General features: G+C 52.1%; 1 long non-coding RNA gene across 1 annotated transcript; it reads left to right on the top strand.

Annotated features, from left to right (window-relative positions):
* The first annotated feature begins 3,851 nt into the window (after nucleotides 1–3,851).
* Nucleotides 3,852–4,612, top strand: LOC135423861 (uncharacterized). The gene is made up of 3 exons (XR_010434993.1): nucleotides 3,852–3,969; nucleotides 4,084–4,261; nucleotides 4,382–4,612. It is a non-coding gene; the product is annotated as an uncharacterized LOC135423861 (long non-coding RNA).
* The last annotated feature ends 7,800 nt before the right edge of the window (nucleotides 4,613–12,412 follow it).

Below are 12,412 nucleotides of genomic sequence, written 5' to 3'. Positions count from 1 at the left end.
GATGATGGAGGTGGACATCCAAGAGTTAGAAGAAGAGATGGAGGTCGATGTGGTGGAGGAGATGGAGGACATGGATGTGGACCAGCAAGATGAGGAGGAGGACATGGTGCTGGGATGAGGACAGTCCCCCAGCAGCAGAACAGGCACGTACAGACCATGCCCTGCCCCGGGGTCACCTGCTGGGTGTGCCAGGCTGGGGGCACAGGGAACACCCAGCAGGGCCCGACTGCACTGACCGTGCCCTTGCTTTTCTTCCAGGACTGACGGACCTGCCGGCCATGCAATCGGCCACTTGTACATATGTTTTTCCCTTTTTCCTGTAAATATGTTTTACATTATTCACTTTTTAAGAAGTTGTTGTTTTAGGAAGAAGTTAGTTTAAGAAGATAGATTTTTAATAAGAAGATAGATTTTATTAAGATGATAGTTTTTTAAAGAAGATAAGTTTCCTTTTTAAGAAGATAGCTTTTTCTTAAGAAGATAGTTGTTTTTTTATAGGATAGTTGTTTTTATTAAGAAGATATTTTTATTAAGAAGACAACTGTTTTTAATAAGAAGATGTTTGTTGATATAAAGATTGTTGTCATCAAGAAGACTGTCGTTTCTATGAAGAAGAGTGCTGGATTTAATAAGAAAATTCTGAAAATGTCAATAAATTCTGGAGAGGTGTCTTATCTGTTGTCGTTTTATTGTCCTCTGTAAATCCATTTCAAAGACTGTTGTTGTTCCATGGGCCCTTAGAATGTGCCCTCTCAGCCCAGCCCCCCCCCGTGTCCTGGGCTCATCCCCAGCCCTGGGGGCAGCAGGGCAGGGGGGGTTCTGCCGCTCTGCTGCGCTCTCAGCAGACCCCACCTGCAGTGCGGCCTCCAGCTCTGGGGTCCCCGACACAACAAGGCCAGGGAAGTGCTGCAGCAAGGCCAGACCAGGCCACCAAGGGGCTCAGGGCACTCGAGCACCTCCCCTCTGCACACAGGCTGGCAAAGTTGGGGCTCTTCAGCCTGGAGAAGAGAAGCTTGTGTGGAGACCTGGGAGAAACCTTCCCATGTGGGAAGGGGCCTCCAAGGAAGCCAGAGGGTGACTCTTGGTCAGCAACTGTAGTGACAGGAGAAGGGGCTCAAACTGACAGAGGGGAGGGCTAGATTTGATGTTAGGAAAATATTGTTTCCTGTGAGGGTGGTGAGACCCTGGCAGGGGCTGTGCAGAGAGGCTGTGGCTGCCCCATCCCTGGCAACATTCAAGGCCCACTTGGACAGGGCCCTGAGCAACCTGGTCAGGTTGAAAAAAGATGATTTGTAGGGTCTGTCCCAAACCAAACCATTCAAGGATTCCATCATTCCATGATCCCCATCCCCCCTGCAGAGTGGCCCTGGACCTCCTGTGACATCCCAGCTGCCAGAGCTGTGCCCGTGTTCCATGTGGAACTGCCAGGGCCCGGCGACGAGCACAGCGCAGCCATTCCCCTGCTGCCAGCGAGCCCTGAGCAGCTCCCAGCGCACCCTTGACAGCTGATCCCCGAAAGACCCATCAGTCCTGGACTCTCCCTGCTCTCTGGAGCTGAGCATCCATCCCAACAGGATGTGCAGCCTTGTCCCAGTTAAGGTACGGTGCCATTCCATGGAGGTGGGCACCCCCCAGCTGCCTGGGTGGGCTGGAGCTCGGTTGGGCTGGTGTGGGACAGGGTCCCCTCTCTGAGGTTGTGCTCCCTTACACGGACTGCCGGAGATACGGAGGAAAAGATGGAAGTTGACATGGAGATGGATATTGAGGAGAGTATGGAGGTGGATGTGGTAGATGATGATGAGATGGAAGTGGATATGAAGGAAGATGAAGTAGAAGACATGGAAGTGGATGAAGAGGACAAGGTGGAGGACATGGTGCTGGGATGAGGACAGTCCCCCAGCAGCAGAACAGGCACGTCCTGGCCATGCCCTGCCCCGGGGTCACCTGCTGGGTGTGCCAGACTGGGGGCACAGGGAACACCCAGCAGGGCCCGACTGCACTGACCGTGCCCTTGCTTTTCTTGCAGGACTGACGGACCTGCCGGCCATGCAATCGGCCACCTGTACATATGTTTTTCATGTTTTTCTGTAAATATGTTTTATATTGTTGATTTTTTAAGAAGATTGTTTTTTGTATAGAGAAGATAGATTAAGAAGATAGTTTTTTTTAGAAGATAGCTGTTTTTATTAAGAAGATAGTTGTTTTTTAAGAAGATAGAAGACTTATTTTTATTAAGAAGATTGTTTTTTCTATAGAGAAAAGAGTTTTTATAAAGAACACAACTGGTTTTATAAAGAAGATTTTTGGTTTTACTAAGAAGATTCTTGTTTATATAAAGACTTTTTACTGTAAATCCATTCTGTATAGCTGTTTACTGTGTTTTTGTTTTATTGTCCTTGTGTAACTGCGTTGTCTGGGGGTGCTGGCACGGCCCCCCCGGGCTGGGGGTACCTGTGCCCAGAGGGGTCCCCCTTGGGAAGGTGGCGGCCCTGGGCACTGCTGGTGTTGCTGGGCTGGGCAGAGCGGTGTCCCCAAGAGCAAAGCTGTCCCCAGCACACAGGGGGGTCTGACATGAGCGGCCCCTGCAGAGCTGCCCCAAAGCAGGCAGGAAAGCTCCTGCTGCCCTTCCTACTGCAGCCAAAGGGACTGGTGGGGCGAGAGCCGGGATCAGGCCCCAGGGAGGCCAAATGCCAAGGGATGCCCCGAAGGCCCTGGCAGCCTTGGGAATGGCTGGAGGCAGGATGTGGGGAGAAGGGTTTGGAGCTGGAGGGGCTGATGTTTAAGGCTTTGAAGCTCCAAGCACTCTGGGCTTTGTTTCCCATCCCCATGGCATTGCCCTGGGCCGTGGAAGAGCCCAAAGGCCAGTGAGGGATCCTTGCCCTGCCCGGATTCCTGCTGCTGGCAGCGGGCACGGGCCCATGTCCCCCACTCGGGGGGACACATGGAGTGGGCAGCACAGGCTGTGTGTTGGGGAGAACCCGGGGGCCTTTGGTGTGAGGGTGCTGTTGGTGGGTGCCATGGGCCCATGGGTGCAGGGTCCTGGAGAGGGTGCAGGGTGTGGGAGCCGTGGGTGCTGCAGAGAGTGCCGGGGGATGCGATGCTGGGAGGGGCAGGGCTGGGGCAGGCAGGGCTGTGGGAGCAGGGAATGGGCAAAGGGGAGTCGCTGGACACTCATGAACCTCAGCCCAGCCCTTTTCCTGTTGGAAAAAAAGGAAGAAAAATACAAACCTTTAAAGAAAGAGAAAGTAAGTCTCTATTTGAGTATCAAGAATTCAGGGGGAAAAAATGATCCAGGTGTCCTCAGGTCTGTTGCAAAGAGCAAAAGACAGGGACAATCACTGCAGGTTCCTATTGCTACGAAAGCCAGAGGAAAGCTGGAGACAGAGTGTTCAGCAGGGCCTGGGGAAAGGAGAAGGGACGATGGCTTCACACTGAAGGAGGTGGATTTAGGTTTGATTTGCTTTAGGGAGGTTTTATTTAGCAAGGAGGGTGTTGAGGGCCTGGCACAGGTTGTGCAGAGAGGCTGAGGGTGCCCCATCCCTGGGAACATTGAAGGCTATGTTGGACGGGGCCCTGAGCAACCTGGTGTGGTGGAAGGTTGACCAGGTTGGAACAAGATGATTTTTCGTGTCCCTGCCAAGCCAAACCATTCAAGGATTTGAGCATTCGACAATCCCAATCTCCCACTGCGGAGTGGCCCTGGACCTCCTGTGACATCAGAGCTGCCAGAGCTGTGCCCGTGTTCCATGTGGAACTGCCAGGGCCCGGCGACGAGCACAACGCAGCCATTCCCCTGCTGCCAGCGAACCGTCAGCAGCTCGCAGCGCAGGTGGTCTGAGACCACCCTTCACCCTGCTCTCAGTGGCGTGTTTTCAGGTGATCCCTGCTCTGTCCGTCAGTCCTGACTCTGCCTGCAGTCTGGGTCTTGTGATCCATCCCAGCAGGATGGGCAACCTCCTCCCAGTGAAGGTACAGAGCCAACCCATAGAGGTGGGAACCCCCTGACTGCCCGGGTGGGCAGGAGCTCAGTGGGGCTGGAGTGGGACAGGGCCCCCTCTCTGAGGTTGTTCTCCCCTGCTGCAGGCTCAGAGAGACACCGAAGAGCCAATGGAAGTGGACATGGCGAGAGATGTGAAAGACGATGTAGAGGAGATGGAGGTGGACGTGAAAGAGGATGTAGAAGAGGAGATGGAAGTAGAGGAGGAAGGCGAGAAGGAGGAGGCCATGATCCTGGGATAAGGACACCCCATCCCATCAGCAGGTCAGGCATGTCCTGGCCATGCCCTGCCCCGGGGTCACCTGCTGGGTGTGCCAGGCTGGGGGCACAGGGAACACCCAGCCGGGCCCGACTGCACTGACCGTGCCCTTGCTTTTCTTGCAGGACTGACGGACCTGCCGGCCATGGAATCGGCCACTTGTACATATGTTATTCACCCTTTTCCCAGTTTTTCTGTAAATACGTTTTATATTAGTGAAGTTTTAAGAAGTTTGTTGTTTTTATATAGAAGATAGTTTAAGAAGATAGATTTTTAATAAGAAGATAGTTTTTTATTAAGAAAATAGTTTTTAAGAAGATAAGTTTCCTTTTTAAGAAGATAGCTTTTTCTTAAGAAGATAGTTGTTTTTTTATAGGATAGTTGTTTTTATTAAGAAGATATTTTTATTAAGAAGACAGTTGTTTTTAATAAGAAGATGTTTGTTGATATTAAGACTGTTGTCATCAAGAAGACTGTCGTTTCTATAAAGAAGAGTACTGGTTTTATTAAGAAAATTCTGAAAATATCAATAAATTCTGGACACCTGTCTTATATGTTGTCGTTTTATTGTAAATCCATTTGAAAGATTATTGTTGTTCCATGGGCCCTTAGAATGTGCCCTCTCAGCCCAGCCCCCCCCCGTGCCCTGGGCTCATCCCCAGCCCTGGGGGCAGCAGGGCAGGGGGGGTTCTGCCGCTCTGCTGCGCTCTCAGCAGACCCCACCTGCAGTGCGGCCTCCAGCTCTGGGGTCCCCGACACAACAAGGCCAGGGAAGTGCTGCAGCAAGGCCAGACCAGGCCACCAAGGGGCTCAGGGCACTCGAGCACCTCCCCTCTGCACACAGGCTGGCAAAGTTGGGGCTCTTCAGCCTGGAGAAGAGAAGGTTGTGTGGAGACCTGGGAGAAACCTTCCCGTGTGGGAAGGGGCCTCCAAGGAAGCCGGAGGGTGACTCTTGGTCAGCAACTGTAGTGACAGGACAAGGGGGAATGGGCTTAAACTGACAGAGGGGAGGGTTAGATTTGATGTTAGGAAAATATTGTTTCCTGTGAGGGTGGTGAGACCCTGGCAGGGGCTGTGCAGAGAGGCTGTGGCTGCCCCATCCCTGGCAACATTCAAGGCCCACTTGGACAGGGCCCTGAGCAACCTGGTCAGGTTGGAATAGGATGATTTTTAAGGTCCCTCCCAAACCAAACCATTCAAGGATTCCATCATTCCATGATCCCCATCCCCACTGCTGAGTGACCCCACAACTCCTGTGACATCAGAGCTGCCAGAGCTGTGCCCGTGTTCCATGTGGAACTGCCAGGGCCCGGCGACGAGCACAACGCAGCCATTCCCCTGCTGCCAGCGATCTGTGAGCAGCTCCCAGGGAACTCTCATCAGGTGATCTCTACAAGACTTGTCAGTCCTGGACTCAATCTACTCTCTGGAGCTCTGCAGCCATCCCAGCAGGATGGGCAACCTCCTCCCAGTGAAGGTACAGTGCCAATCCATGGAGGTGGGAAACCCCTGACTTCCCAGGAAGGCTGGAGCTCAGTGGGGCTGTTGTGGGACAGGGACCCCTCTCTGAGGTTGTGCTCCCTTACACAGACTGCTGGAGATACCGAGGAAAAGATGGATGTGGATGTTGTGGTGGATGCAGAGGAGATGATGGAGGTGGACATCCAAGAGTTAGAAGAAGAGATGGAGGTCGATGTGGTGGAGGAGATGGAGGACATGGATGTGGACCAGCAAGATGAGGAGGAGGACATGGTGCTGGGATGAGGACAGTCCCCCAGCAGCAGAACAGGCACGTACAGACCATGCCCTGCCCCGGGGTCACCTGCTGGGTGTGCCAGGCTGGGGGCACAGGGAACACCCAGCAGGGCCCGACTGCACTGACCGTGCCCTTGCTTTTCTTCCAGGACTGACGGACCTGCCGGCCATGCAATCGGCCACTTGTACATATGTTTTTCCCTTTTTCCTGTAAATATGTTTTACATTATTCACTTTTTAAGAAGTTTGTTGTTTTTAGGAAGAAGTTAGTTTAAGAAGATAGATTTTTAATAAGAAGATAGATTTTATTAAGATGATAGTTTTTTAAAGAAGATAAGTTTCCTTTTTAAGAAGATAGCTTTTTCTTAAGAAGATAGTTGTTTTTTTATAGGATAGTTGTTTTTATTAAGAAGATATTTTTATTAAGAAGACAACTGTTTTTAATAAGAAGATGTTTGTTGATATAAAGATTGTTGTCATCAAGAAGACTGTCGTTTCTATGAAGAAGAGTGCTGGATTTAATAAGAAAATTCTGAAAATGTCAATAAATTCTGGAGAGGTGTCTTATCTGTTGTCGTTTTATTGTCCTCTGTAAATCCATTTCAAAGACTGTTGTTGTTCCATGGGCCCTTAGAATGTGCCCTCTCAGCCCAGCCCCCCCCCGTGTCCTGGGCTCATCCCCAGCCCTGGGGGCAGCAGGGCAGGGGGGGTTCTGCCGCTCTGCTGCGCTCTCAGCAGACCCCACCTGCAGTGCGGCCTCCAGCTCTGGGGTCCCCGACACAACAAGGCCAGGGAAGTGCTGCAGCAAGGCCAGACCAGGCCACCAAGGGGCTCAGGGCACTCGAGCACCTCCCCTCTGCACACAGGCTGGCAAAGTTGGGGCTCTTCAGCCTGGAGAAGAGAAGCTTGTGTGGAGACCTGGGAGAAACCTTCCCATGTGGGAAGGGGCCTCCAAGGAAGCCAGAGGGTGACTCTTGGTCAGCAACTGTAGTGACAGGAGAAGGGGCTCAAACTGACAGAGGGGAGGGCTAGATTTGATGTTAGGAAAATATTGTTTCCTGTGAGGGTGGTGAGACCCTGGCAGGGGCTGTGCAGAGAGGCTGTGGCTGCCCCATCCCTGGCAACATTCAAGGCCCACTTGGACAGGGCCCTGAGCAACCTGGTCAGGTTGAAAAAAGATGATTTGTAGGGTCTGTCCCAAACCAAACCATTCAAGGATTCCATCATTCCATGATCCCCATCCCCCCTGCAGAGTGGCCCTGGACCTCCTGTGACATCCCAGCTGCCAGAGCTGTGCCCGTGTTCCATGTGGAACTGCCAGGGCCCGGCGACGAGCACAGCGCAGCCATTCCCCTGCTGCCAGCGAGCCCTGAGCAGCTCCCAGCGCACCCTTGACAGCTGATCCCCGAAAGACCCATCAGTCCTGGACTCTCCCTGCTCTCTGGAGCTGAGCATCCATCCCAACAGGATGTGCAGCCTTGTCCCAGTTAAGGTACGGTGCCATTCCATGGAGGTGGGCACCCCCCAGCTGCCTGGGTGGGCTGGAGCTCGGTTGGGCTGGTGTGGGACAGGGTCCCCTCTCTGAGGTTGTGCTCCCTTACACGGACTGCCGGAGATACGGAGGAAAAGATGGAAGTTGACATGGAGATGGATATTGAGGAGAGTATGGAGGTGGATGTGGTAGATGATGATGAGATGGAAGTGGATATGAAGGAAGATGAAGTAGAAGACATGGAAGTGGATGAAGAGGACAAGGTGGAGGACATGGTGCTGGGATGAGGACAGTCCCCCAGCAGCAGAACAGGTACGTCCTGGCCATGCCCTGCCCCGGGGTCACCTGCTGGGTGTGCCAGGCTGGGGGCACAGGGAACACCCAGCAGGGCCCGACTGCACTGACCGTGCCCTTGCTTTTCTTGCAGGACTGACGGACCTGCCGGCCATGCAATCGGCCACCTGTACATATGTTTTTCATGTTTTTCTGTAAATATGTTTTATATTGTTGATTTTTTAAGAAGATTGTTTTTTGTATAGAGAAGATAGATTAAGAAGATAGTTTTTTTTAGAAGATAGCTGTTTTTATTAAGAAGATAGTTGTTTTCTAAGAAGATAGAAGACTTATTTTTATTAAGAAGATTGTTTTTTCTATAGAGAAAAGAGTTTTTATAAAGAACACAACTGGTTTTATAAAGAAGATTTTTGGTTTTACTAAGAAGATTCTTGTTTATATAAAGACTTTTTACTGTAAATCCATTCTGTATAGCTGTTTACTGTGTTTTTGTTTTATTGTCCTTGTGTAACTGCGTTGTCTGGGGGTGCTGGCACGGCCCCCCCGGGCTGGGGGTACCTGTGCCCAGAGGGGTCCCCCTTGGGAAGGTGGCGGCCCTGGGCACTACTGGTGTTGCTGGGCTGGGGCAGAGCGGTGTCCCCAAGAGCAAAGCTGTCCCCAGCACACAGGGGGGTCTGACATGAGCGGCCCCTGCAGAGCTGCCCCAAAGCAGGCAGGAAAGCTCCTGCTGCCCTTCCTACTGCAGCCAAAGGGACTGGTGGGGCGAGAGCCGGGATCAGGCCGCAGGGAGGCCAAATGCCAAGGGATGCCCCGAAGGCCCTGGCAGCCTTGGGAATGGCTGGAGGTCGGATGTGGGGAGAAGGGTTTGGAGCTGGAGGGGCTGATGTTTAAGGCTTTGAAGCTCCAAGCACTCTGGGCTTTGTTTCCCATCCCCATGGCATTGCCCTGGGCCGTGGAAGAGCCCAAAGGCCAGTGAGGGATCCTTGCCCTGCCCGGATTCCTGCTGCTGGCAGCGGGCACGGGCCCATGTCCCCCACTCGGGGGGACACGTGGAGTGGGCAGCACAGGCTGTGTTGGGGAGAACCCGGGGGCCTTTGGTGTGAGGGTGCTGTTGGTGGGGTGCCATGGGCCCCATGGGTGCAGGGTCCTGGAGAGGGTGCAGGGTGTGGGAGCCGTGGGTGCTGCAGAGAGTGCCGGGGGATGCGATGCTGGGAGGGGCAGGGCTGGGGCAGGCAGGGCTGTGGGAGCAGGGAATGGGCAAAGGGGAGTCGCTGGACACTCATGAACCTCAGCCCAGCCCTTTTCCTGTTGGAAAAAAAGGAAGAAAAATACAAACCTTTAAAGAAAGAGAAAGTAAGTCTCTATTTGAGTATCAAGAATTCAGGGGGAAAAAATGATCCAGGTGTCCTCAGGTCTGTTGCAAAGAGCAAAAGACAGGGACAATCACTGCAGGTTCCTATTGGCTACGAAAGCCAGAGGAAAGCTGGAGACAGAGTGTTCAGCAGGGCCTGGGGAAAGGAGAAGGGACGATGGCTTCACACTGAAGGAGGTGGATTTAGGTTTGATTTGCTTTAGGGAGGTTTTATTTAGCAAGGAGGGTGTTGAGGGCCTGGCACAGGTTGTGCAGAGAGGCTGAGGGTGCCCCATCCCTGGGAACATTGAAGGCTATGTTGGACGGGGCCCTGAGCAACCTGGTGTGGTGGAAGGTTGACCAGGTTGGAACAAGATGATTTTTCGTGTCCCTGCCAAGCCAAACCATTCAAGGATTTGAGCATTCGACAATCCCAATCTCCCACTGCGGAGTGGCCCTGGACCTCCTGTGACATCAGAGCTGCCAGAGCTGTGCCCGTGTTCCATGTGGAACTGCCAGGGCCCGGCGACGAGCACAACGCAGCCATTCCCCTGCTGCCAGCGAACCGTCAGCAGCTCGCAGCGCAGGTGGTCTGAGACCACCCTTCACCCTGCTCCCAGTGGAGTGTTTTCAGGTGATCCCTGCTCTGTCCGTCAGTCCTGACTCTGCCTGCAGTCTGGGTCTTGTGATCCATCCCAGCAGGATGGGCAACCTCCTCCCAGTGAAGGTACAGAGCCAACCCATAGAGGTGGGAACCCCCTGACTGCCCGGGTGGGCAGGAGCTCAGTGGGGCTGGAGTGGGACAGGGCCCCCTCTCTGAGGTTGTTCTCCCTGCTGCAGGCTCAGAGAGACACCGAAGAGCCAATGGAAGTGGACATGGCGAGAGATGTGAAAGACGATGTAGAGGAGATGGAGGTGGACGTGAAAGAGGATGTAGAAGAGGAGATGGAAGTAGAGGAGGAAGGCGAGAAGGAGGAGGCCATGATCCTGGGATAAGGACACCCCATCCCATCAGCAGGTCAGGCATGTCCTGGCCATGCCCTGCCCCGGGGTCACCTGCTGGGTGTGCCAGGCTGGGGGCACAGGGAACACCCAGCCGGGCCCGACTGCACTGACCGTGCCCTTGCTTTTCTTGCAGGACTGACGGACCTGCCGGCCATGGAATCGGCCACTTGTACATATGTTATTCACCCTTTTCCCAGTTTTTCTGTAAATACGTTTTATATTAGTGAAGTTTTAAGAAGTTTGTTGTTTTTATATAGAAGATAGTTTAAGAAGATAGATTTTTAATAAGAAGATAGTTTTTTATTAAGAAAATAGTTTTTAAGAAGATAAGTTTCCTTTTTAAGAAGATAGCTTTTTCTTAAGAAGATAGTTGTTTTTTTATAGGATAGTTGTTTTTATTAAGAAGATATTTTTATTAAGAAGACAGTTGTTTTTAATAAGAAGATGTTTGTTGATATTAAGACTGTTGTCATCAAGAAGACTGTCGTTTCTATAAAGAAGAGTACTGGTTTTATTAAGAAAATTCTGAAAATATCAATAAATTCTGGACACCTGTCTTATATGTTGTCGTTTTATTGTAAATCCATTTGAAAGATTATTGTTGTTCCATGGGCCCTTAGAATGTGCCCTCTCAGCCCAGCCCCCCCCCGTGCCCTGGGCTCATCCCCAGCCCTGGGGGCAGCAGGGCAGGGGGGGTTCTGCCGCTCTGCTGCGCTCTCAGCAGACCCCACCTGCAGTGCGGCCTCCAGCTCTGGGGTCCCCGACACAACAAGGCCAGGGAAGTGCTGCAGCAAGGCCAGACCAGGCCACCAAGGGGCTCAGGGCACTCGAGCACCTCCCCTCTGCACACAGGCTGGCAAAGTTGGGGCTCTTCAGCCTGGAGAAGAGAAGGTTGTGTGGAGACCTGGGAGAAACCTTCCCGTGTGGGAAGGGGCCTCCAAGGAAGCCGGAGGGTGACTCTTGGTCAGCAACTGTAGTGACAGGACAAGGGGGAATGGGCTTAAACTGACAGATTTGATGTTAGGAAAATATTGTTTCCTGTGAGGGTGGTGAGACCCTGGCAGGGGCTGTGCAGAGAGGCTGTGGCTGCCCCATCCCTGGCAACATTCAAGGCCCACTTGGACAGGGCCCTGAGCAACCTGGTCAGGTTGGAATAGGATGATTTTTAAGGTCCCTCCCAAACCAAACCATTCAAGGATTCCATCATTCCATGATCCCCATCCCCACTGCTGAGTGACCCCACAACTCCTGTGACATCAGAGCTGCCAGAGCTGTGCCCGTGTTCCATGTGGAACTGCCAGGGCCCGGCGACGAGCACAACGCAGCCATTCCCCTGCTGCCAGCGATCTGTGAGCAGCTCCCAGGGAACTCTCATCAGGTGATCTCTACAAGACTTGTCAGTCCTGGACTCAATCTACTCTCTGGAGCTCTGCAGCCATCCCAGCAGGATGGGCAACCTCCTCCCAGTGAAGGTACAGTGCCAATCCATGGAGGTGGGAAACCCCTGACTTCCCAGGAAGGCTGGAGCTCAGTGGGGCTGTTGTGGGACAGGGACCCCTCTCTGAGGTTGTGCTCCCTTACACAGACTGCTGGAGATACCGAGGAAAAGATGGATGTGGATGTTGTGGTGGATGCAGAGGAGATGATGGAGGTGGACATCCAAGAGTTAGAAGAAGAGATGGAGGTCGATGTGGTGGAGGAGATGGAGGACATGGATGTGGACCAGCAAGATGAGGAGGAGGACATGGTGCTGGGATGAGGACAGTCCCCCAGCAGCAGAACAGGCACGTACAGACCATGCCCTGCCCCGGGGTCACCTGCTGGGTGTGCCAGGCTGGGGGCACAGGGAACACCCAGCAGGGCCCGACTGCACTGACCGTGCCCTTGCTTTTCTTCCAGGACTGATGGACCTGCCGGCCATGCAATCGGCCACTTGTACATATGTTTTTCCCTTTTTCCTGTAAATATGTTTTACATTATTCACTTTTTAAGAAGTTTGTTGTTTTTAGGAAGAAGTTAGTTTAAGAAGATAGATTTTTAATAAGAAGATAGATTTTATTAAGATGATAGTTTTTTAAAGAAGATAAGTTTCCTTTTTAAGAAGATAGCTTTTTCTTAAGAAGATAGTTGTTTTTTTATAGGATAGTTGTTTTTATTAAGAAGATATTTTTATTAAGAAGACAACTGTTTTTAATAAGAAGATGTTTGTTGATATAAAGATTGTTGTCATCAAGAAGACTGTCGTTTCTATGAAGAAGA

Source organism: Pseudopipra pipra, chromosome 17, assembly GCF_036250125.1.
Source record: "Pseudopipra pipra isolate bDixPip1 chromosome 17, bDixPip1.hap1, whole genome shotgun sequence".
NCBI classification, from domain to species: Eukaryota; Metazoa; Chordata; class Aves; order Passeriformes; family Pipridae; genus Pseudopipra; species Pseudopipra pipra.
This window is presented reverse-complemented; position numbering and strand designations above follow the sequence as displayed.